The 23766-nt window shown below is 45.8% G+C and overlaps 1 long non-coding RNA gene across 1 annotated transcript; it reads right to left on the bottom strand.

The window, feature by feature from the left end:
• Positions 1-20489: 20489 nt before the first annotated feature.
• Positions 20490-23382, bottom strand: LOC144378075 (uncharacterized). Its single transcript, XR_013439598.1, has 2 exons — positions 23247-23382; positions 20490-21766 (listed from the first exon to the last, which is right to left on the bottom strand). It is a non-coding gene; the product is annotated as an uncharacterized LOC144378075 (long non-coding RNA).
• Positions 23383-23766: the final 384 nt, after the last annotated feature.

Here is a 23766-nt window from a genome sequence, read left to right as displayed (position 1 = left end):
GAGAGATTCCAAAGCTGTGTCCATGGAAAATTCTTAAGCCTCCCCTTGACCCCCACGGTTATGGGAGACGATAAATTCCCTCCTTTATTTAAGCCAGCTGGAAGCGAATGTCTCTCCCTGGCAATCAGAGGGCTTCTTACTACTATGTCTGGCTTCTTTAAAAACATAGCAAATATTTTTTTTATTGCATTTTAGTGTTTTGCAAATTACAGGCTCATTTCGGAAAGAAAAAAAAAAGCACGAAGCCATATAAAGCGTGTTTGGGGTTCAGTATAGCCAACGAAACCTGGGATAGCCTTGGTACCGGTTCAAATTCTCATTACAGTCAAAGAGACAAAGCCCAAGGCCCACAAAGGAGGGCGAATGGGACGGAAGACAACAGCAATAACCATTGATGCTCAGTGCAAATCCACCTGTAGTAACAGATCCAAAAGCTGACGTCTAAGCAGGTGGCGGGAATCAGAAAATCCATTGAATTCATAGCATCGTGGAGCCCCCAAAGCTCAAGAATCGGTGGTGTCAGTGTCTCGTAGGGCACAGATAGTTCACGAAAGAAGTTGTTAAAGCTAAAAGAAGCAGTGAGGCCACAGATCCCTCATCCATATGGAAGATCAGAGGGTATCCTTCCGGATTGGAGGCCGAGGACTCATTCTGCTCTAAGACGCTCAGGCTTAGTCTACCACCAGGCGGGCATCTGGAAGATTCCATTCTGGGAAAATGAGCAATCTATGAGAAAAGGCCCACGGATACTATACGCACAGCTGGGGCTTCTCCCAAACAAACAGCCCAGCTAGACCCGCCCTTTCCCAAACAACACCCCTCTCCTGCATGTTAATTAACACGTACAGTAGCTTAAAAGGAGGGAAGGTTGTAATTACACACACGGTTTCTTCCACTGTTGCTTTTTAAATTGAATTATGTGGCTGTGGACGCACCCTGGGTACACACAGAAGTCGGTATGTGCCGCAGACCTCTGTGGATGAAGAACAGAAATTTCACTCTGGCTTCCTTATTTACAGAGAGAGGAGGGACCCTTTCCAGTGGGAAGCCGCGTGACCACTGCTTTCAGAGCTCTACCTTGGCATCACCAATAAGGGACAAATTGATTCCACGTCTCCTGGGGTGATTCACGAACAGGGACCCAGCACTACTTCTGAAGCAGTGTCACAAAAAAAAAAAAAAAAAAAAATCCTGAACCTAACCAGGAGGAAACGGACAAATCCACAAGGTGAGATATTCTATTCTCTAAGACGCTTTAAAAATGTCACTGCTATGGGGAAGGGGGAGGAGGCTGAGGAGCTGTGCTGAAGTGAAGACAACTAGAGATAAATCAATCGAATGTAGTGCACGGTTCTGTGTTGAATCCTAGATCAGGATTTGATGCAGTGGTGCATATACCTATAATCCCTGCCACTCAGGAGGCTGCAGCAGGAAGGTTGCAAGTTCAAAGCCAGCCTCAGTAACTCAGTGAGGCCCTAAGCAACTAGGTGAGACCTTGTCCCAAAATAAAATACAAAAAAAAAAAAGAGCAGGGCTAGGGATGTGGCTCACTGGGTAAGCACCCCTAGGTTCAATTCCCAGTACCCCCCCCCCACCAAAAAAAAAAAGGCACTGGGGAGAAAATTGAAGAAATTTGAATATGGAAGATAAAGTATAAAATGTGTAGAACTTTCCATTTCCTGGATGTGCAAAACTGGGATGAAATATTAAGGACTGGCAAAACTTGGTGGAGGGTCTATGAAGGTGTTTATTGGACTCATTTCCCAACTTTTCTGTAGGCTTGAAATTATTTAAACGGAAGGGCCAGGGTGGGAAGGGTGTTGCCGCTGGTCTGAGATCCAGCTGAACCCTTTGGGCGGGTGACTCAACTTCTCCCTGTCCTCATCTGTCGAAGGGGAATAATAATAGAACCTGCCTCGTGAGGCTGTTGAATTAAATGAGATAATGCCTGCAAAGTGCATGTCCTAGCTCCTGACATAGTAAATGTTAGCTGTCATTCTCATCTGTGCCATTGTCTTCAGTGAATGCAGAATTCCATTGTCTTCGGTTTCACTTGGTTTGGCAGCCAAGTCCTCACCCAGCTAATGAGCTCTGAGATATTTCAGTTGAGTGCAAAATAAGGCCGTCACCGCATGCGCTGTCTGCTATAGTTGGAGCAGAAGGAGGACTTGCTCTGTTGACTTGGGGTGCCTAGCCACAGATGACCTAGGGTTGAGAACCCCTTTTTCCTACCCTTCATGGGGAAACAACCCCTTTCTCTGTGTGGACCTCCCATTCCATGTGGTTTTCTACCAGCACAGGGGTAGACCCTCACCCCAGACCTGGACAAAGTTCCCTTTCTTCCTGGCTCCTGGGGTTACTTTAAGGGTAAGCATCATCCCTCCAACACTGTCCTCCTTAGGAGATCATGGCCAGTAAAACCCACCCAAACCAGAGATGTAGGGGTGAATAAAGCCCTGCTCTGGCCCCGGGTGATCCTTAAGGTCCAAATCCCAAAAACCATCCCCCAAAGAGCACAGCTTTTCCCTTCTCTGTCAATCCCTCAAGTGAGGCACCAACTTGAACTTGCTGTATCCACAAGGGCAAAGACGCAAGGCTCACTCCCAAACAGTGGGAAGAGCAATTTCCTCCCAATTACCGTGACTTTCTCATCAACGCCGTTCCTTCGGGAGGCATGAGCAGAGGCGATGCTTCCAGAGGATAATGTCAGGGAACCAGAACTATTAAATAACCGCTGGAAATCCCCAAGGTTCCGTGACAAAGCATTTCCTTTGAATTTCTGACTTCTTTGTATTTTTTTTTTTAAAGCCCTCTTTTCAGTCATTTTATTTCACTGTGCTCAGACCATCCTTTGACGCAAGTAGGACAAATATAGTCCTAGCCATCTCTCCGATAGCAGAGGGGGTGGCACCGTGTCACCGAGAGGAGCTCCGGCTCTGGCGTCAAACTTCCTGTATTCACTCCTGGCTCTGCCAATTAGCAGCTTAGTAATTTGGGGACAGTGACTCTTCAACATTCAGCCTCAGTTCCCTTCTCTGTAAAATGGGGGTTAAAAAGAAAAGTATCTACCTCCTGACATCATGGTGAAGCTCTGATGAAATTGTGAGGTGCAGGGGCAAGATCACATAGTAAGTGCTCAATAAATACCAGCTATTTTATTGTTGTTGTTGTTGTTGCTACAGACAGATCAGGGTGATAAAGGTAGACAACAGTTATGGAGAACTCTCGGGAGAAGAACAGTAAGTACTATACATGGAGGTACATATCAAGGGCCAAGAAAATCATCCCCGCTCTCAAGGACCTCACAACTAGGTTAGGGAAAAGGAGCAAAATGAAAGCACAGGCAAAATAATAATGCAAATGATTAAAAAGGACTCCTCCTCTAGGAGCTATTTAAGGTAGCACTGATACACAGAGCCTATTTGGGGCCGTTGAGTGGACTCCCCAGCGGAAGGGTGGAAAACAGCTCATCTAGGACTGGGAGTCAGCACAGGATAAGACCCTGGGCACGTCTTTGTTGATGACTATACACATGTTGACGTTTTCAAGTCAGGGTGAGAAAATGTCTTCAAGGCCAATGTGGTTTGAGAAGTATCTTGCCAGATTCTCACAGTGAAGTGGTGTTAGGATCATGGATTTGGCCTTATCTAGAATCCAGGTCTTCCTGATACCAATATTCCTGAACTTTCTCTTTTTTTTAATATTTTGTTTTTTCGTCTTAGTTGGACACAAGACCTTTTGTTTTATTTGTATGTGGTGCTGAGGATCGAACCCAGCACCTCACACATGCTAGGTGAGCCCTCTACCGCTGAGCCACAACCCCAGCCCCTATTCCTGAACTTTCTGTGACATTCCACTGCCTTCGTGAACTTATCTCTAAATTTCTAAATGTCGTGAAACATTCGCAGGTGTTCACTCCGTCCTGGTGGAGAGATGGAAGGATGGGTAGAGGATATGTGGTGGAGAAGTGAATGATGGAATGAATGGCGGTGAGGGGTGCATACATGGATGGTAGAGGAGTGACGAGATGGTGGGTACATAGGTGTACATTGGATGGTGGATGGGTGAGTGGCAGGCAAATGAGAGTTGGATAATTGAGAGATGAGTGAATGGTGGGCAGATAGCCAGAGGCACAGAATTTCTTTATATCGTAAGGCTTATAAAATAGAACCTATAGATTAGGCCGTTGCTGAGAGTACAGTAGGGGTGGAGAAGCAATGAAATAGGTACTTCATAATCCAGTTATCCCACTGAGTTTTATTGAGTTCTTTAATACAACTTACTAAGTACGATAACTCAGGGTTCAACATCTGCCCAAGCCTGTGGCTAAGTAAGACCTCTTCAGGGACCATCTCCTATGACCCTCTCCCAAATCCTGAGGTCATTGCTATCACACCTACGAGGGGACTGAGTCTGAGAGAGGTGAGTCTTCCCTTTGCACAGGGAGGAGGTGGCAAAATCAAAACTCAGACTCAGGCTGTTGAAAACTCTAAACGCCTGCTCTTAACCTCTATGCAAATATTGGTGGCTGACCTTTTTCTTTCCAGAAGCAGCTCATAGCATCAATCAGGGAAGGAGACACCCAAGCTAAGTCTTAAAGGTCAAGAGGGAAAAAAAAAAAAAAAAAAAAGGGCTTTCAAGACCGAAAAAAAAAAACCAGAGAACTTAGCACAGACGCCTGTAAGAATGGGGTAGGGAAAAGAAAAGACTGAGGCTGTAACCTTGGGCAAAGTCTGGAAAGGCCTTGAGGGCCAAGTATCAAAATAATTAGTGAATATGGAGTCAAGCATTGTGCAAAGTCCTTTGACTTGTATCATCTCATCTAATTGTCTCAAACCTCTGAGAGTACTTGCTATTCTCAGCTCAGTTATCAATTGAAGACGTCAGCATCTGGAAGATTCTGACCCGGGGGAAGAAAGAGGACACAGCTCAAAAGTGGCCAAGCCACGACCTAAGTCCAGGACTGCCTGTCCCCAAGGTTCCTGATCTTAACTCCCGGGCTGTACTACAAGGGTTTGGTCTCCGTCCTAACAGGAAGCCACTGAAATCTTTTAAACGGAGAACCCCCATTTAATATTAGAAGAATCCCCTCAGATGACTAGGAAAGTGAGGCAGAGGAAGATAAGGCTGGTCTCTTCCGTAATCCCACCTTCGGTCGGCCATTTCCGCGAGTCTACCTTTGTCTACACACCTGATCCTCACCTCCCAGGTCTCTGGGCCTGCTCACTGGAATGGAAGCCCAAGACACTTGATTTGTGTGTGACCTCTCAGGCAGGACTTGACCCTCATTGGGCCTCAGATTCCTTACAGGGTAGAATCAGAGACGGGGCTCGCGGATCCTTAACCATTGCCCCAGCTGGGGTGTTAGAACTTCCCTCTGGTTTTCACTGGGTTTCTGTGGTTAACTGTACCACTTCTAGCCACTTGGCCTCAGGAAAGTTGATATCTGCATTTCCCCCCACGAATTCCCAATGGTTGCTCTTCAGGATAGAGTTTTTGTTCTCCTGTCCCTCTGGGCTGCTGCCCTGAGCCAGCTTATCTCCACAGAATCCTCTTCAAAACACCTTTGCCTTTCAGAGCCACCAACTCCAAGGGGGAAGCTATTGACAAGCCCCTGACAGTTATAATCACTGACTGCTGAGGAGTAGCATCATGCTGGAGGTTGGCTTCCAGAATACCCACAGAGCTGTCAATTGTCACTTGCTTGAGACATTGGGCAAGATTCAAATTCCACTTAAATATGGTCTAGAAACTAAACTGGGGGGAATGGAGGAGGGACATTGTGTAAGCAAAATGCTAACCACATCCTGTGACCCCTGCCCCACAGAGTATTCAGATAGCACCCACCCCCCACGCTTCTGTTTTGGTGGAAGGGCAGGTACCATATGAGCACTGGGAAATACAGTGTGACGTTTATAGGTGCGGGCTTGAGAGCCAGGCAGCCTGGGTTCAGCTCTTCTGAGTGGATCAACCTTGAGCAAATTACTGAGCATCTTAGTGTTTCAACTTCCCCATCTGGTAAATAGGGATATGGTGAATTTAAATGCATTGGTGCGTACAGTCATGAGGGCAGTGTCAATCGTGTAGTAAAGGCTCATTAAGGTGTGGGCTGTTCTTAGGATTTCCAGGGGCAGTGAGAGACCCCACTGGTTTGAAGAAATAAGCACATCATAAGATAGTGGTTCTCAAGGTGGGGTTCCCCAGTTTCACCAGGGATTTGTTAGAAGTGCAGATTCCCAGATCCCCATCCAGACCCAGTGAATTGGATCTGAGGGATGGGTGGTGGGGGCATAGATCTGGGTTTTAACAAAGCCACAAGGTGATGCTGACACAGTGAATTCTGAGAATCCCAGCCATAGACATCTCTCCTTTCCTCCTAAAACGCTCCTCATGGGCTGTCCCCTGTGATGCATAACCGGGCAGCCTTAGCTGTGTGACTTAGGAAGGTCTTTTCCTTCACCTGAGTCTCACTTTTCTCCACTGTAAAATGGGGATAGAAATGCAGTGGTGTTGGGATCAGTCAATGAAATAAAGGCTGTGACAAGCTGAATGTCCCATCCCAACCCTGTTTTACCTCCTCAGAAGACCTTAGGAAAACATCTCTGGAGGCCGCAGGCCCAAGCCGAGTACTGTAATCGTCACAGAGACGTTTGGTTTGCCGGCTCTGGAAGGTCACGTACCTGTGTGGCGAAAGCAGCACAGAGGCCAGTCTCTGGGGGACTCCCTGCAGTCACCTCCTGCTCTCTGGGCTCTGGTTCCTGACCGCCATTTGCACTCATGGGACGAGAGGGTTTCCAGAACAGGTGGCAGAGGGAAAATAGTAGCCTGGGAAGGACCAGGAGCCAAAAGTAGGGCCCTTTACTGACCCTCTCTGAGACTTCCTGCCCAGGAAGACAATCAGAGTCCCCATTCAGGGCTGCGGACATGATTAAACAAGATCTCTTGGCCAAGAGAGTCTTACCAAGCACCTGCCACGCTCTGTTCCGGTCCCTCGGGTGCAGTGGGGAGCAGGACCCACTTCCTGCCCTGGTGGGACTGACACTCTAGGGAGGGAGCAGATGGTCAGTATTAATCTACAGAACTCATTATTGTAGTATAATTGTCATAGATCCCGGTGACAAAAAAGGGAGCCAGCTGATTAGGGGTTAAGGAAGGGTGAGGGAGTGATGGGTGGCCTGAGAGCAAGGACTTGGTAGGCAAAGCTGGTGGCTGCTGGGTAGGATTTCACCAGAAGCAACAATACATATGAAAGCCCTGAGGTAGGAATTGAAGAATCTTGAAGACCACCTCAAGAATTTGGGACATTAGGAAGCAATCAGAGGCCAGACGTGGTAGCACATGCCTATAATCCTAGCTACTCCAGAGGCTGAGGCAGGAGGATTGCAAGTTCAAAGCCAGCCTCAGCAACTTAGCAAGGCCCTGAGCAACTTAGTGAGACCCTGTCTCAAAGTAAAAATAATGATAATAATAAAAAGTAGAACTGGGAGTTCTATCTAAATGGTAGAGCACCTCTGGGCTCAATCCATAACACTAGGGGTGGGGAGGGTGGAAGCGATCAGAGGATTTTCAGCAAGAGAGTCAAGCGATTAAATTTGAATTTTTTAAAAAAACACTGATTTTTTTTTTTAATTTTTGGAGCATTCCAAAATGTGAATGAGGGTATGGAGTAACTATACCTCTCATACATCACTGGTGGAATAACAAAATGGTACCACTATTTTCAAAAACAGTTTGAGGGTCAGGGAGAAGGAAGGGAAAAGAGAGGTACTGGGGTCTGAATTAGAACAAGATATAGTCCATGCTTGGATAATTATGGCAAAATCAATTCTACTGTCATGTATAACTAAAAAGAACAAATACTAAAAAAAAAAAAAAAAAAAAAAAGAAAAAAGAAAAAGAAAGAAAGAAAAGAAAAATATCTGGGCACAGTGTCACACGCCTGTAATCCCAGCGGCTCTGGAGGCTGACGCAGGAGGACCATGAGTTCAAACAAAGTACAAAATAGTGCTGGGGATGTGGCTCAGCGGTTGACTGCCCCTGAGTTCAGTCCCCAATAACCACCCTTCCCCCCACAAAAAAAGAAAAGAAAACCAGTTTGCTACTTTCGTATGGATGTACAAGTACTCTTATCATCCAACCCAGCAATCCCACTTCTAAGTATTTACCCAAGTGAAATGTAAATGTGTGTTCCAAAAAAAACAAGAGGTGAGTGTTGCAGCTTTATTCATAATCATCAGAAACCTGGAAATAATTCAGATGCCCATTGACTGGTGAAGGGATAAACAAACTGCACACATCTACTCCATGGAAATTCTACCCAGAAACAAAAATGTACAACTACTAACATACATCCCAGCAGGGTGAGCCACGCAGGAATTGTGCTGTTTGAAAGAAGCCAGACTCAAAAACGCCCCGACTGGACTATTCTATTTTATATGATGTTTTTGAAAAGCCCAAAACAGTGAGGCGAGAAAACAGATCTGTGGTGGCCAGCGGCCAGGGAGAGAGGCCACAAAGGACCTGGGGAGAGGAACCTTTCAGGGTGACAAAACTGTTCCATATCTTTGATTGCGGTGGTGGCTCTGTGACTGTGTGTGTTTTGTCAAAATTCACAGAATCGTACACACACAAAAGGTGGGTTTTCTGCTGTATGTAAATCGTATCCTTTTTAAAGAACACGTTGCCGCGGAGAGGAGAATCGTGGGGTTGGAGGACAATTCAAAGCCTTTTAGGACAAAAGGGGGGGGGAATGACAGCTTCTGTGTGAGAGTGCGGCGGTGAGGAGAGAGGTGTGGGCAGACTCAAGAGCTCTCCAGGAGGCAAACATGATGCATGAAATGCCACACGGCAGAAGGTGCCACCTTGCAGGCTCACGTTTCTGTGAGCCATTTTTATACATGGACGACTTTCAAATATATATCTGCAATTTCTGCAAATTATAGCAAGCCATGGGCCTCGTAGCTTCACGAGGGGAAGGAGGCAGGGACATTAGTCAAGTGAGTGGGCAGAGGCACCCTTAGGGGCCCAGTGGACCAGGAACTCACAGTGACCCCAGGAGAGGATGGAATCAAGGCTCATTTAAGGTGTCAATGAGGTCCCACATGGAGGCTACAGAGGGACTCACAGACCACCCATGCATGGGGAGCCTGGGGTAAGGGTGACAAGTGACTGCTGCCCTGTCTCTGCCCACATTCTCCTATCTACCCGAGGCTTTAAGCCCTGTGTTTGGAAGCTCAGAGGAAGGCCATGAATCACGGGTTGGCTCTCAGGTCTAATTATTTCCCTGGGTTGACGTTCCATGTTGGGGACGGGAGTGGATCCTGCACAGGAAGACCCAGAACGGAGTCACAAGCCCTGCGTCATCGACTCAGCTCTGCCTCTGTGACTGCGGGTGACGTGTTTTACTCTCTGCGTTTTGACTTCTTTCTTTGGAAAACGAGCTGGTTGATCTCTAAGGAGCTTTAAAAATAAGGCAATTCTTCTTACACGGTTTTCATTTTACTCATCCTAATCCTGGAAAAAAAAAATATATATATATAAGTTTACACAAAGGACTAGAGCAGGAAAAATAAATAGATTAGGAAATTGGGATGAAGGGAAAGTAAGAGGCTGCCAGGGGCAATACAGGTTGATGCTTTGTAGAGATTGACCTTATCCTTGACCTTGGAGATTGATTTGTCTCCATGCTTTCTAGCAGCCAAAGCCAAGAGGCAATTAAGAGTTATTAGATCAACACGATCCAAGAGAAATTTCTGCCATGGAGGAAATGCTCTAGATTCTACACTCTAATATAGTGGTGACTACCCATATGTGGCTAGCCATATGAAGGCCAAAAGTTCAAATTTTTACTTAATTTTAATCAACATAAATTAGGATAGCCACACGTGGCTCGTGGACTACTGTATTGGACGGTGCTGCCTAAGATGATCCACGATGCGGGCTCCGTGCTCCAGTTATAACTCGATGGCCTCTCAGCCCCAAGTTCACCCTTGTCACTGCTTCTCATTTGTCAGCGGTGGCTATTCTAATTTATGTTGGTTAAAATTAGCAGGCACAGGAGACACACCGCAGGAAGATGCATCTCCTCCGTGCCCAGCATGCTCCTCTGGGTAGGCTCCTACAGTATATGCTTCACCAGGCTCAGGCATGACAGGCAGCTGCTGTAGGTCCCAGATCCAGCAGCACCCATGGCTTCTCCAGGGCCGGCTCCTGCTGTGCATGGACCTCTGCAGCACCCAACTCGGGCAACATGAGTGGCTTCTCCAACATTTGCCTCCTGAAGAGCAGGCACCAGCTCATGCAGAGAGCAGCAGCCAGCAGTACCCAAAGACAGGAAGGTTCCCCCAAAATCTTCTTCAGGTGGAATGCTGAGGTGAGACAGCTCCCTGTGAACAGCCACGCTGTTGGGCAGTTTTTAGCAAGTTCCAAGGCCTGGAACCTCTTCGTGCATAGCTCCCACTGGGACTTCATGGGGCAGAGTTCTAGAAGTCCTGATGGTGCAGTATCTTGGGTCATTGAGCTATACCATGCCCCGTCTGAATAGGTCTGGATCATAGCCCAAGCCTGGAGGCTTTTCCTTGGGCACTCTATTTCAGTCCTCGGGGAAATGGGTAGCCATATCTGCTCTTCCTGAATTCTTGACAATTCTTTACTTTTAACTAGATGACAATCCTTTGTTATTCCAATCCTGTCTTATAGTTAACACTTTTCTTGAACTTCCTTTGTTCAAATTACTGTGTGGTTTTTATCTCCTGAGTAGACTCTGGCTGATATAGGAGAAATCTCAGCATGGCATTGGTTTGGTCATGCCCTTGGGCTTGCGCAGTGGTGAGCTCCTACCAGTGGGAAATGGGATGCTAGTCATTCACTGTATCCAGTACCAACTCAGCAAGCTATTACCTGTGCTGGATTATGATGAGAAGCCAAGTGAAGCAAGTGCCTAAGGAGACCAGGTGGAGCTTCACTTGACTGTGATGACGCCTATCATGTTTTGAGTATAGAGTATATTCTTCTAAGTGCACTTGAATGCTTACAGAGAGAAAATGCCAAGGCCAGCTGAAATCACGATCTGAGAACTAGAGAGGTTCTGGCTACACCATGACTGATGCTACTAGAAATATATTGCAAATACAATTGTGTGGATTACCAAATTACCAATGCCACTCAGATTTGCTTTACTGCACGTGTGAAAAATTGATTAGGAAAAAGAAAAGAAAACTGATTAGGAAAGAATAGGATCAGAGAACTAAAAATGGGGACATCTGGTTGAACCTAGATGAAACAGATAATCTTGAATCCCCAAATCATTACGAGCTTCCCTTCCCAGTGGAAGTGGCTGCCCTCTGCTGTATGACGATGCTAGCATATCTTTGCTTGAAAAATCCCACGATAACCTCAGGTGAGGCAAATGCCTTGAGTGAGTATGGTCATTCTCCTCAAGACCCACCAAGACCTTTGTTGCTCCTCTACCCATAGCTAGGGTCGGATATCAATGTGCTCCAGGAGACAGGCACCGAGGATGATCTTGAAGGAAATGGCTCAAACACCAAAAGAATTGCAAAACTGTGCTCATGTAAAGCGACATAAGTGTGGGGAACATGTGAGTATAAGTTTGCAGGGTCTTCCATCCAGGCTGGACCGTCACACCATACTGAGCAAATTCATTGCTCTAAGTGAATTTACTAGACACTCAGGATTTCATGTGTTCATTCTGGTTGCTGAAGGTGTCTGTAACGGCTGGCCTGGTGGTTGACTGAAACTTGGGCTTGACAATGATCTGCATTTAATGAGATGCCAGAACTTCCCTGGAATGACATGGAGGAGGAGAGTCAAAGGCTTAGGAAGATCAGGTTTGACGGATCCCAATCAGTTAAACTCCCAACAGTCACTGGGTGAAAGATGCTGGGAGAGGAATGATTAGTGCTTGCAGTCAGCCAGTCCCACGGCAAGAGGCAACTCTTGGAGGTCACTCAAGTCAGGGCAAGCAGACGTGGATGAGGGCAAAGCATGTGCAACACCACCGTTTCCTTCTCTGTCGAGTGGAGAGAAGCCCGCCTCCCAGTGTTTCTGCCTGACTGCTGAACCACACACTCCAGGGGTTCCTCTTCAGGTCTTGGAGACCCTGAGTGGCTGTGACAACTACAGGAAGTGCCAGAGGAAGTGCTGATAGATAGTAAGTCCTTAATATAAATCCATTCTCTTTCCATTTTGAATTGTTTCACCATATCAAGGACTCTGTGCCAATCACTGCACTGGTGCTGGCCACTCCTGAGATGCAGGAATTAGGGGTTTAAGAGGAAACAGGGAGGGGCTGGGGATGTGGCTCAAGCAGTAGCTCGCTTGCCTGGCATGCGTGCGACCCGGGTTCGATCCTCAGCACCACATACCAACAAGAATGTTGTGTCCGCCGAGAACTAGAAAATAAATATTGAAAATTCTCTCTCTCTCTCTCTCTCTCTCTCTCTCTCTCTCTCTCTCTCTCTCTCTCTCTTTAAAAAAAAAGAAAAGAAAAGAGGAAACAGGGGTTTAAGTCACTTTTGACAGGTCACACAGGACCGAGCACACAGGACCCTGTCTGGCTGGCTCCGGAGCTCTTACTCATAAGATCTGCCTTGCACTGAGCTGCTGAGGGCTGATATCTGTCACGCTGCCCAACGGTGAGGATTTCAGAGCTCAGGTGCCAAGTGCCTCAATCAGCCTCTTCCCTTATAGACATGACCCAGATGAGCTTTCAGAGAAGCTGCTGCCAGGAACTGGCAGATCTTCTACTGCTTCTCCTCCTTAATTGGTGCTCCCCCCCTAAAGATAACTCAGGTGGGTGGGAGAGTCTCCTTTACACCTGCCTGAGGCTTTGGCCCGCTCTGCCCACACATGCCCCACAGGCCGCTTCAGCGCCGTCTTTTGAGGAATTAATGTTGGCATCTTGAGCACCAACCCTTGGGAGGAACTAATTTTGAATAGAGGCCTCTAGGCTTGCAAGGACAAGTGGCACGGCAAGGCCTTTCGTTTGGTCAAGCTGGTTCAACCAGGCCCAGAAGAAATGGGCATCATGGCCACTTGCTGTCTTCCTGCCCTGGGAGATGCAAGCTGTGGCTGCTAACCTTTCTCTTCAGGGCTCCCAGGATTCCCAAATCCAAGGACCCATGTGGAAGAGACCATGGTCCTTCCACCAAATATGACCATAGGACAAGTCCTGATCTAGGCACTGGGGGTCTAAGTAGGCCAGACGTTGCAGCTGATTCCCCAGCATCCCCTCGACTCAGACTGTAGGTTTTGGAATTGCTCTAGTTCCAGGAATGGGTCTTGGTGTTTGTAGCCAACTATGTATCAAATCCATTTTCCTTTCTACTGCACATGCAGCTAGGCTACATACCCCAGCCTCCTTTGCAGTCCTGTGGCCATGTGACAACGTTGAGTGATGCCCTGGTGAATGTTTAATGACTGGATCACTAGAGTAGAGGCCCTACCTGTAGCTTTTGCTTACTTCCATGGCATAAATATCTCCAGTGTGCCAATTTCAAATTACCCATATGATGTCACTGAATGTGGAGTTGAGAAGAGTTGTACGGTCACACTCTATTACAATATATGGCTACCATATAAACCAATGGATATCCAAAACTGTGACGCATGACTGCTACATGCCAGGCTCTGGGTTATGCACTTTGCACGTGGTCACAGGTAAGACGGAGTTTAGCGTGCAGGATATTTTATTAACGAGGACCCTTGGTAGCAACACCATGACAGGGAGGGGACAGCATAGAATTGGACAGAAATCAAACTATGATGAAGGTCGAATAACAGCCTTGGCCAATCCCACAGAGCTCTGAAGCTACAGTGTCCTTCAGTGCTGTTCCCATTGGGTCAACTGATTGATACTCCAACATAAACCAGTCTTGGACATGAGCCCCCATGAAAAGATTGGGTCTTTGGGCAAAGAGGCTTTCTGTAGCTGGCGTACTCCTGGCCACCGGAGCAACAAGTCCTGCACACTGAGAGGGGCTCTGGAAAACACATGCATCATCTCATTTTATCTTCACAACAACCTTATGAGGAAGAGGCTATTCATAACCCCACAACCCCATTTTATAGATAAGCAATCAGGCATTCAACATTCAATAATTTCCTCAGGACACAGCTGTGTGACTCTCAGCTCATGCTCACATTTTGACATGCTGCCCTATCCACCCCCCACCATCCCTCCCCTGCAAGGCAGACAGGGCAGAAGGTGAAGGAAAACAGAGAAGCCCTCCTGGAGCCAGGCAGTGCTCAGAGCACAAATTATCCTTAGAATGTTGCAAAGTTCTTTTGGAAAGTTCTTCTGAGCCTAGGGCATACTCTTTTAGAGAACTGTTTTCTAAAATCACTGCTCCGTGTAGCATCAGCAGGGGGAGGTTCTAGCAGGGCTGGAGGATTCTGTTGCTTCCAAGAGGGTTCACTCACACAGGTAGCAATATGGTGCCACCTAAAGGCTAAGAGCTTGGCTGGGGCTGGAGACAAGTGGTCTCCTTTATCTTTAAATGGGCCTCTCCGCGCATGTATATATTCACAATGGAAATTCACTCAGCAATAAAAGAGAATAAAATCAGGGCATTTGCAGGAAAAATGGATGGCATTGGAGAAGATAATGCTAAGTGAAGTTAGCCAATCCCAAAAGAACAAATGGCAAATATTTTCTCTGATATAAGGAGGCTGACTCATAGTGGGGTAGGGACGGGGAGCAATGGAGGAACAGATGAATTCTAAATAGGGCAAAGGGGAGGGAGAGGAAGGGAGGGGCAGGGGATTAGCAAGGATGGTGGAATGTGATGGACATCATTATCCAAAGTACATGTATGAAGACACAAATTGGGTGTCCACATACTTTATATACAAACAGAGATATGAACAATTGTGGGATATATGTGTAATAAAAATTGTAATGCCAAAAAAGTACATGTTTAAAGACATGAATTGACATGAACATACTTTATATACAAAGATATGAAAAATCGTGCTCTATATGTGTAATAAGAATTGTAATGCATTCCACTGTCACGTATTTAAAAAATAAAATAAAATCAATTAAAAAAAATAAAATAAACGAGCCTCTCCATAGGACTGCTTGTGCTTCCTTACACATGGCAGCTGGGTTCAAAGAGCAAGTGTTCCAAGAAACAGAATGTGAACACTTCTGATTTTCTGAGGCCTGGGCCAGAAGATGGTCTCAACTTCACTCTTGCTATTATTCATCAAGTCAGAATTTGCCCAGATTCACAGAAGGAAAATAGAACCCACTTCTTGACTGAAAAGAGTGTCAAAGAACTTGTGGCCATCTTCATCTACTACAGGTAGTTTGTGTTCTCACTCTAGGTACTGGCCCCAGGCACTCCTACATAGCTATAGATAGGACATTATACATGGCTCTTCCTCCCCAAGCCCCATTCCAACCTAGAAAGAAATGATCAAAGTGGGAATGAAGGACTTCCCCAAACTAGTTAAATCCTACTTGTCATTTAAGATTCAACAGAAATGAGTCTGAATGTCTCCTTCCAAGACCCCTGAGTCAGTCGCCTGCTTTGCCTCTCAATATCCCTGCATCTGTCTCCAGCACCCAGAGCTGTTCAGTCATCCCTCAGTACCCATGAAGTGACTTTCCTCAATTTATGTGCTGACCAATTTATGTGCTGCTTTTATAATAAAAACATACATATAGCTGGGTGCAGTGGTGTATGCCTATAATCCCAGCGGCTCTGGAGGCTGAAGCAAGAAGGATCGCAGGTTCAAAGCCAGCTTCAGCAATGGAGAGGTGCTAAGCAACTCAGTGAGGCCCTGTCTCTAAATAAAAACTATAAAATAGGACTGGGGATGTGGCTCAGTGGTCGAGTACCCCTGAGTTCAATCCCCAGTATCAAAAAAATACATACATAAATATACACATATATAGAATAAATAAATGACACCCATTCCCACACACATGTGTCTTGCTATAGGACAAGTTTTCTACAAGGCTGTGCTATTGGAGCTCTGGGCCTTGGGAGACTGATGTCTAGACCTGTGAGGTTCTCAAAATCTGCGGATGCTCAAGTTCTGTACATAAAATAGCATATTTGCATTTAACCTGTGCACATCCTCCTGTATCCTTTAAATTGTCTCTAACACAATACAATGTAAATAGTTGTTATACTATATCGTGCATGGAATAATGATAAGAAAAAGAATCTATACACATCTAATACAGCAGCAGTTTTTCCGCTGAACATGTTCTATCCGCAGTTAGCTCAATCTGCAGACATGAAACCAACTGATTTTTGTGTTCTGAGGGCTGTGAGTCAGAATGTGACAAGCACAAGCTATTGAACCTTGGATGGGTTTCCTAAGCTCGGCATCTCATCTGAAAATGAGCATGACACCCTTCCATTGCAAAGTCATCCCAAGTATTAATTGAGGTCACAAGTAGATAAGGTGCAAACAAATTAACAAGTGACAACTCAGACACATTTTTGGAAAACATAGCATTACTTGTTTTGTCTCAGAAATAGATCTTCTCTCACTTTGCTGCTCTCTGCCCCACTAGGTTGTGGTGAGTAAGGAGAGAACAGGAGACTAAATCACCTATTAAAAGTATTCATAAGCCAGGAGCAGTGGCATACACCTGTACTTGCAGCAGCTTGGGAGGCTGAGACAGGAGGATTGTAGTTTGAGGCCAGCCTCAGCAACTTAGCAAGGCCATAAGCAACTGGGCAAAACCTTATCTCATAAATAAAAAATTTAAAAAGGCTGGGGATGTAACTCAGTAGTTAAGCACCCCTGGGTTTAATCCCCAGTACCCATCTCCCCAAAACAGGAAGCAGTGTATATATTTAGTGGGATCTCAACAGTGTACAGAGATAATCAATAGCAGAAAATATGCCCCGTATTGCTTCTTTAGACTTTTTTGTACATCCTGCATTTTACCAGCTTTATATAATTTGTAAACTATTTTTAGTTGTAGATGAACACAATACCTTTATTTTATTTATTTTTTAATGTGGTGCTGAGGATCGAACCCAGTGCCTTACATGTGCTAGGCAAGTGCTCTACCACTGAACCCCAACCCCAGCCCCATATGTGTAATTTTATAATAAAACATATATATGCATAAAGAATAAGCATACGACAGCACCCTTCCCATCTCCACCCACACACCCTGCACGGGCGAATCCATCCTTCTGTGCGACAGGTGCCTTCTCTAGGGTGATGCTCTGGGAGCCCTGGGCAGATGGCTTGTGTCTATGATGAAGTAAACCACACACTACAGGACACATAGCCTCTGCCCTTCACACGCTTCAATGCGGATAGCAGTCCCCAGGGTCAACTAGGAGTGCCCCCAGAAGATGCAAAAACACGTTTTTCATTTTCCAGAAATGCATGTAGGGGTGAAATGTCAGGATGTTTGTAATTTATTTTAAACCACTTACATAAAACAATTATGGCCAAAAAAAAGAAAAACATATAACTGAGAAATCCAGGTAATGAATATATGCATTTTTATTCTATTATTCTTTCTAGTTTTCTGTTTGGATTCTCCCCTCCCCTGCCACTGGGGATTGAACCCAGGGATGCTTAACCACTGAGCAACATTCCCAGATCTTTGTATTTTTCATTTTATTCTTTGGTGGTGGAGGGGGGGGGTGGTGGTGTTACTGGTGACTGAACTCAGGGGCACTCAACGACTGAGCCACATGCCCAGCCCTTATTTTGTAATTTTATTTAGAAACACGATCTCACTAAGTTGCTTAGTGCCTCTATTTTTGCAGAGTCTGGGTTTGAGCTTGTGATCCTCCTGCCTCAGCCTCCTGAACTGCTGAGATTTCAGGCATGCACCACCACGCCCCACTCATTTTTTATTTTGAGACAGGATCTCGGTAAGTTGCTTAGGGCCTCGCTAGTTTGTCGAGGCTGACCTAGAATTTTTCATCCTCCTGCCTCTGTCCCCCAAATTGCTGGGATTACAGACATGTACCACTGTGGCTGGCTGAAAATTTTTGTAATTAAAAAAAAAAAAAAGTCTCAACTCAAAGTGGATCAAAGACCTAGGAATTAGACCAGAGACCCCGTGACTAACAGAAGAAAAAATAGACCCAAATCTTCATCATGTGGGATTAGATCCTGACTTCCTTAACAAGACTCCTAAAGCACAAGAAATAAAATCAAGAATCAATAAATAAAATCAAGAATCAATAAATGGGATGGATTCAAACTAAAAAGCTTTTCAGCAAAGGAAACAATCATTGAGGGGAGAGAGCCGACAGTATGGGAGCAAATTTTTACCAGATGCACATCAGATAGAGCACTAACCTCTAGGATATGGAAAGAACTCAAAAGACTTGATGCCAAAAAAACAAACAAACAAACAAACAATCAATAAATAGACTAAGGAACTGAACAGTCACTTCCCAGAAGAAGATATGCAAATGATCAACAAATACATGAAAAAATGTTCAACATCTTTAGCAATTAAAGCAATGCAAATGAAAACTACTCTAAGATTTCATCTCACCCCAGTCAGCATGGCAGCTATCAAGAATAGAAGCAATAATAAGTGTTGGAGAAAATGTAGGGAAAAGGTACATTCAGACATTGCTTGTGGGACTACAAATTGATGCAACCACTTTGGAAGGCACTGTGGAGATTCCTCAGAAAAATTGGAATGGAACCACCATTTGACCAAGCTATCTTGCTCCTCAGCATATAAACAAAGGAGATAAAATCAGCGTACTATAGTAATATGGCCACATCAATGTTTATAGCAGCTGAATTCACAATAGCTAAACAGTGGAACCAACCTAGCTGCCCATCAATAGAGGAATGGATAAAGAAACTGTGGTGTATATACACACAATGGGATATTACTCAGCATTAAATGAAAATAAAATTATACCATTTGCAGGTAAATGAATGGAGTTGGAGAATATTATGCTAAGTGAAGCAAGCCTATCCCCAAAGACTAAAGGCCAAATGTTTTCTCTGATTAATGGACGCTGATCTATGATGGGGGGGCAAGGCATGGGAAGAATGGAGGAACGATGGATTGGGCAAAGGGGAGGGTGGAGAGGGGTTATAGGGGTAGGAAAGTTGATGGAATGAGATGGACATCATTACCCTAGGTACACGTATGATTGCACGAATGGTGCGTCTCTACTCGGTGTACAACCAGAGAATGGAATTGTTGCACTCCATTTGTGTACGATGAATTGGAATGCATTCTGCTGTCATGTACAACTAAGTAGAACAAATAAAAACAACAACAATAATAAAAGAAAAGCATTAAAGAGAAAAGAAAAAGTGGATAGAGGGCTGGGCATGCAGATCAGTGGTCGAGTGCTTGCCAGCATGCCTGAGGTCCTGGGTTCAATTCCCAGTCCCCCCCCCACACACACGTGCGCACACACATGTGCCCCCTAGTGGTATGACACCATCCCTGGTTGAAAACCCAAACCTTCATAAAAGTTGTTTCTGACTATCTACTTTATTTCTTTTCCATGTTTCCTCCTCTGCTTCCTTCTCCCCAAAGTGACATGAGGTAGGGGAAAGTCCTCATGGCATGGGGAAGAGGTGGCCCTTATGCTGTCTTTTGGATCCTTGCTGGTTTAACCCTTGCCTTGCCTCAGGCAGCGGTGTCCCAAGGGCTTCAACTGAAGTCCATAACCATGGAAACTCAAATATGTCCTGATGCTGGCTCAGTGCCCACAGCTCTCCTAGACACCTGAGAACCTCTGAGTCCCAGCTGGCCACCCACCCCGCAGCTTCTCTGCCTCTCAGAGCATCCCCATCCTCCCCCTGTCACACTAGATTTCTCCTGGGTGATGAACATCCTGAGATGATCCCTAATTAGGGTGACAAACAGGGACAGGATAAAATTCAGTAATGGAGGGAGCCCAACGACACACATGGGGGGGTGCCTTACAAGATTTTGTGTCTCCTTTCAATTACCAAATTTTTCTGGGGGAGCCAAATCTGGGCTAGGCACTGAGCTAAGGATCTGGGTCCCCCAGCCCCACTGCCTGGGATACAATAGGTACCTGTTGATACAGGAAGGGGAAAATAGGTCACCCTGCACGTATACACATGAATATCAGGCAGAGTTGACAGTGAATAAAATCAACTGATATTAATTGCTGATGAGGAAAGGTGTCCAAGATACGCAATTAAATGAAAAGGTAAATTTCAATTAATAGGTAGAGTATGGTCCCCTTTCCATGAAAATAAACCTGTATAAGAGTGAGAGCTGAAAACAATGCTCTTTTCTGTCCCTGTGTTAAGCAATATTGGGACCAAGTTATAATAGCCCAGGTGCTTGTTCCAGGAAATACCTGCTCTTGGAAGGTAAGAATGAGTCAACTAAACACCATACTTATTAATATAGATAACTTGCTCACTAAGACTCACTTAAGGCTCTTGCCTCTGTGGGTCCACCAATCCAAAGCAGATATGTCGCGACCCCTTGCCCACAAGGAAGACGCAACTCGGGAAGCTTCTTTCAGCGGTTTATTCAGGCCCTTGATATTTCTTCTACTAATCCCTCGGATGCCCTCCCAGCCTTAATATAGCATCTCAAGCCCCAATGCGAAGCTGCCATGTGGAACTTTTTCATAGGGTGCTGAAAAGTCATGCGCCAACTCTCCCAAATAAGGAGTTGTTTGTCACATACCACAGCGGAGCCAGCGCCATCTTGTAATGGCGACCATAGTCTGCATAAACGGCAGAGGCGGCTCACCACAGTTCCCCCTTTCTGTTTTCTTAAAATAATACAGGCGAGAGTAGAGGTCCTATCCCACTGTGCAGAATGGCTGCATAGTATGGCTCAGTCCTAAGGAGGGCCCTTCCCCAGATCTGACTCCATATCAGCCGACGCCTTTTTTCGTGGGGCGGGGCGTGGACACGTCAAACCCGCATGCAATAGGACATGCTCTCCTTGAGGTCCCGGTCCACTGCCGGATCACTCAAGTGCAGTGCCTTGCCTCGCATCCTGTATCATGACGATGGTGAACAAAAGGGGGTAGCTGGGACAACCTCTGTAGGACAACCACAATTAAGTTGGCGACACCCTGAGAGAAAGGCACGGGCTTTAAAGCCATAGCTAAAGACCAGTGTGGAAACCCTTCTGCGTGCAATGGCAACAAGACCTGCAGAGTGCAAGGGCTTTCCAGCACTAGAAGAAAGACAAAAGAAGGACATGTCGAACCCAGTGCAATGTTAGAATAACTTGGGGTGCAACGACCATGTCAAAGGCACTAGTGTGGAAACCCATCTGCGTGCAATGGTAGCAAGACCGGCAGAGTGCAAGGGCTTTCCAACACTAAAAGAATAACGAGGAAAGACATGTCAATCCCAGTGCAATGTTATAATAACTTGGGGTGCAATGACCATGTCAAAGATTTACTGTTTAAGATGCGCAAGCCAGACTTGAGGTGAGTTGCCATTTTCTAAAGCTGCAAGAGCTTGTATGATCATAGCCTTATCTTGAGCACTGCGGGCCTTAAGGCGACAGAGAAACCACAAACAGAGGAACATACCGAAGCAACACATTGCACCAAAAATTCCTACTCCCACCCACTCCTTAAAAAAGGAAAAAGCAGAAGAAATCCAACGGGTGAATTGTCCCAAAGTCACGGGATCAACACGGGTACTATTCAAGACAGCTATCTGGGTTAGTTGAGACTGGATCATGTCTTCCGCCGCCATGGACCAATTCTCGGCCAAATAGTCACCGATGATGCGGGAAGCATTCCTGGAATCATTAAATCTGACAGAGGTTATACATAAATGCGCACGTTGGTCAATGCAACCCAAAAGTACCAGGTCAGACAATTCTTTTAGCTGAACTTGAAGTATATCTATTTTTTGGTTAGCAGCCAAAATCCCTGACAAAATATGTTGATTAATTTTATTTTGAGATTTGAGTATGGTGGAAGTTTGTTGAATAACATTATTAATAGTGGCAGCAGTTTGTACCTGACTGGCCATGGCTACTCCGGCCGTAACTGCTGCAGCAGCAGACACTGCTACGGCTGTCACTATAGCTGCTGTGATTTTGAGCAGCCTGTTCTACTGCACCCTCTAACATGAATGCTCTCCAATCTAGATATTTTCCTGGGGAGACACAGGCTCAGACTAAGCCAGCCCAATCTAAGGGGGTCATGCAGAATCTAGTCAGTCCTTCCACCTGAGTAAGGGTGAAAGCAGCATCTATGCCATAAGTACGGACGGATTCAGCCAAAGTCTTAATTATTTTAAAATCTAAAGGCTCATGGTATCTTCCCCTATTATTGTCCTGAAAAACTGGGTATGCTAGTCCCATGTCTGTATTAACTGTTCTCCACACTTGGGTATGGAAAGTCCTCCCAGAGCTTTGGATTCCTCCCCCGTACGGGGGCAGAGCAATGGGTGGATCTATGGGTGGAACATCAGGTATAGAGCCCTCCTCTAGGTTCTCAACTTCCTCCCCAGAACTGGATTTATTACCCTTCTCACAGCAGGCTTTTACATCTGTTGTTTCCCGTTTTTTCTTTTTTATCTTAGTCTAACGTAATTGTTGTAATAACTTGTCCAATTCCTCAGAACTGTCCGAGCTACTTGTGTCCTTGGGAGTTTTTAACTCAGTCAAGTCCGGATAGAGCCTTCTCCTCTGTTTAACTTCAGACTCCCTTGTCTGTTCACCACTCTTACTCCTAATACTTTCTGCTACCTCGCTATGTGACCCCTCCGATTTTTCTTCATGCAATTGCTCAAGAACGGCCTGACCCTCGCTCACAGCTTTCTGGCATTTACCATCCATTATACACCCCCTCACTAATTTCCAAAGTGGAATGGTACCGCCCTTCAAAGTTCCTTGTTTGTAAGCGAAATCCAGATCTTTCCCTAACTTGTCCCAACTGGGAATCGTGAGACTCCTGAAAAAGCAAACCAAGGAGCTACAGAGTCAGTCTCTTCTAAAAACCTCTGTAATGTGCTCCGCTTCACTTTAAGTCCCTTAGAACGCAGTAACCCGTCCAAGGCCAGCAAAATTGGGCTTGAGGAAGTAGCGCCCATACTGTTCCAAGCAGTATAAAGAAAGTGAAAGTACAAACCCCGCTCTCTCCTTATTTACAGAGGAACGTCTTATTTTATTATTTTTCCCCGCTCTCTCTTTATCTACAGAGGAGCGTCTTATTTATTATTATTTTTTTCCCGCTCTCTCTTTAATTACCGAGGAGCACCCCACTTTGATCGCGGATCCCACTTACCTGGGACTAACCGGTGCACCACCCCTGACCGCTGAAAGTTCTGGTTCCCGGGTTTCGGCACCACTTGTCGCGACCCCTTGCCCGCAAGGAAGATGCAACTCGGGAATCTTCTTTCAGCGGTTTATTCAGGCCCTTGATATTTCTTCTTCTACTCCCTCGGATGCCCCTCCCAGCCTTAATAAAGCATCTCAAGCCCCAATGCGAAGCTGCCACGTGGCACTTTCTCATAGGGTGCTGAAAAACCATGCGCCAACTCTCCCAAATAAGGAGTTGTTTGTCACATACCACAGCGGAGCCAGCGCCATCTTGTAATGGCGACCATAGTCTGCATAAACGGCAGAGGCAGCTCACCACACAGATATATCATAAACTACCCAGTGACAACCAGTTACCTGCCTTGAATGACTGTTGTGGGCCGGGCTATATGGGCAACCACCAAACAGACCCCATTTTACCCTGAGAATGCACATCATGTAAGAAATACTTCTCCCATGGGTGCACCCTGCCTCCATACCCATCC

This window comes from Ictidomys tridecemlineatus, chromosome 5, assembly GCF_052094955.1.
Source record: "Ictidomys tridecemlineatus isolate mIctTri1 chromosome 5, mIctTri1.hap1, whole genome shotgun sequence".
NCBI classification, from domain to species: Eukaryota; Metazoa; Chordata; class Mammalia; order Rodentia; family Sciuridae; genus Ictidomys; species Ictidomys tridecemlineatus.
This window is presented reverse-complemented; position numbering and strand designations above follow the sequence as displayed.